Below are 3,030 nucleotides of genomic sequence, written 5' to 3'. Positions count from 1 at the left end.
GCTGCTTCACCTTCCCTCTTCCTCCACAGGACCTGCTGTATCACTGTCCTGGGACCAGCGTCTCCACTGGCCCTGTTGCTGCTCCTCAACTGGACCCAGTAAGACCCCTGGTTAACCACACACACACTGAACGTCTCCACTGTTGGGTTGGAGCAGCTTTAATGGTGTCACTGTAGGAGAACAGAGCACGGCTACACATCTGTAGTGCAGATTTTTAACTAGAAAGCCAGCTTTAGAAATAAAATTCAATTGGGAACCCATTAAAAGCTGCATTAGGACATTCATTTGTCCCATGGTCACCCAGCCCTCACATCAATACAAACTCCTGAACTTTGTGACCCTCAGTGGAAACCTTCAGACACATTACAGCTATTTAGCTGATAGTCGTAAATGCTCCGCATGTTTACATTTCAATTATTATATCTAAAAGAGAAGATCAGTCGGCCCACCTGTTGGACAGATGACACCGCTGCAACTTGTCTAATCAACTGTTGTGCGTTCATTTGTTTCCCCAGAATGTTCCTGTGATCTATCTCCTGGACAACATGAACATTAACCTGCGACCAGTCGGGTTCCTGTAAGTAAAAAAAACACCAACTGCTGAGCCTCTGTATGTTCACACACTCTTTATATTATCTGACATGTGTATGTGTCTCTCTATGATCTGTGTAGGAATGGAAAGGTGTTGTATGGGCTTAGCCCTCCTGCTCCTGCAGTCAGCCCCTCCAAGTCACGGTAAGTTTGATCTGCTGTTGGACAAAATATGGTTTTCCTAACTGGAGCTGACTCATGTGTAGCAGTGGCTCAGGTGTCATTCGTTCACCCACACACTGGCATGAATGTGATTGTAATCAGCATCTTTCAGTTAGAGTTTAACCAACCAAACAGCTAAGCTAAAGATGCATTTTAAGTTTGTATTGAAAATCCTTATTATCTTGCTTTTTATCAAAAGTTTTCACTTTCTCACAATTCCACACAGCGGCATCATACGCTCACTTTTTGTTTCTGTTTTGTCTCCACAGAAAGAGAACTCGTAATGACGGGCAGAACGACCGTCCTTACGTCAAAAAGCCACCAAACGCCTTCATACTGTATCTGGAGGAGCAGAGGGCAAACGTGGTGGCTGAGCTGAAAGGGAAAGACAGCGTAGCTGTCAACGCCGTGCTGGGAGAGAGAGTAAGTGTGTCTGAGACCCTGTGTCACAGATTCAGTCACAGTTTGATCCCAACTGTTTATCTGTCGTTGTGCTTGTGTGTCACATCTTGACAGGGACATTTGTTCTTTCCTTAAAAGCAAATGATTTAAGTTGCTAACAATGTGTTGTTGTCTGTCCACAGTGGAGATCTCTGACAAATGAGCAGAGGGCAAAATACCATGAGCAGGCCAACACACTCAGACTGCTCCACGCTCAACAACACCCCGACTGGTCGGTCAGCGGCAACGATGTATGTTCACTCTGCTTCCTTACAACTCATACCAGTACAAATGTCAGAGCCATACAAAAATGAGCAGATATCATAAATAAACCGTGTCATGTGTTTTCTTTCAGAGAAAGAAGCGGAAAAGACAGAGTCCTAAAAAGTCCTCCACGGCTGCAGGTAAGACAAGTTTTGATTGGATAAAAACAAGATGACGTTTGTATTTGTAAAACGTTTTTTAAAGGCCTTCGTAAAACTTGTTTATCACTTTGAGGGACTATTGAACATTTACATTAATACAAGAAACTCTGAAGGAGACACAAGCTCATCTAAAATTTTAAGGGGAAGTTCAGGGTCAATACAGATGATCAAACATTAAATTCAACATAAATGACACAAAACAACTTTCCTCCCAAGTGAACAACAACACTGAGGTTAGACTGCCTCATTGTGTCTTGAAAAACTGATCATGTCATGAGTCTTTTAAAATGAATGTCATTTTGAATCAGTGTTAGTGTTAACGTGTTGCTTAGTGCAGGTTTATGAAGCAGCATCTTGTCTCTAAGGTGTTTCACAGAAGACTGATCATGTGTTGGTTTGTGTTCTGCAGCATCTGTGACAGAATCAGCTAAAGAAACTCCTCCTCAGGCCAAAAGACCTCATCTGTCCGCTGAGACGGACCTCAGCCAGTGACGGAGGAATCATTTAGTTAGTATATTAACTGAGTTCTCAGTTAGTCCTTTTGTTAATTATTTAGTTAGTTCTTTGGTTAAGTCTTTAGTTAGTTCTTTAGGTATGTTGTGGTCGGTGACCACTCGGTGCGATGTAGGGCTGGACCAGAACGGAAAAAGGCACAAGGTTAGAGAAAAACAGGTTTTATTTTAAGGGAATAAGGGAGTGAGGAAACCAGGGAGGCAGGTGAGGGAATCCAGGGCTGGTGCGCTGGTGTCGTGAGGGGAAGTGTCCTTTCTATGTGATTATCCGTGCGGCTTGTGCTCGTATGGCGTCTTGTCCGTATATGGTGCGCGTGTGAATGGTGACGTTCCAAACCCGGTGCTCGTGTGGTGTTTCTTCCGTGGTGCTCTTCCCGTGTCGGTGCTCGAGTGGAGGAATTCCCGGCTCGTGGATCCGTGGGGGCAAACCAAAAGCTGGCGAAGTGGGGCTGGAGAAGCTGGAAACAGCGGCTGGTGGAGGAGACGCTGGAGAAGGAGAAAAACACACACAGTAACTCGTAGGCTCGAGAAGATAAGGGAAAAACACATGTGCTTCAGCTGGCGACTAGGTACCACAGGAGAGTTGGCAATTGTCTCGCACTGGAGCCCAGAAAGACCAGTGGCTTTATCCAGTGCGTAACGAGGATGATCAGCCACAGCTGTGAAGGTGCCGACGTGCGCTCCTCCAATCAGCCCCGCCCGGCCTGAAAAACATTGACACAGACACTCCAGCTGCACCCAGAAAATGTTAATAAAAACCAAATACAAAATCACACAATCACCACAAGGTAATTATTTAGTCAATTATTTAGTTAGTTCTTTGGTTAAGTCTTTAGTTAGTTCTTTAGTTAATTATTTAGTTAGTTCTTTAGGTAATTATTTAGTTAGTTAGGGTTAGG

The sequence above is a fragment of the Stegastes partitus genome, unplaced genomic scaffold (genome assembly GCF_000690725.1).
Source record: "Stegastes partitus isolate 25-593 unplaced genomic scaffold, Stegastes_partitus-1.0.2 Scaffold1051, whole genome shotgun sequence".
NCBI classification, from domain to species: domain Eukaryota; kingdom Metazoa; phylum Chordata; class Actinopteri; family Pomacentridae; genus Stegastes; species Stegastes partitus.
This window is presented reverse-complemented; position numbering follows the sequence as displayed.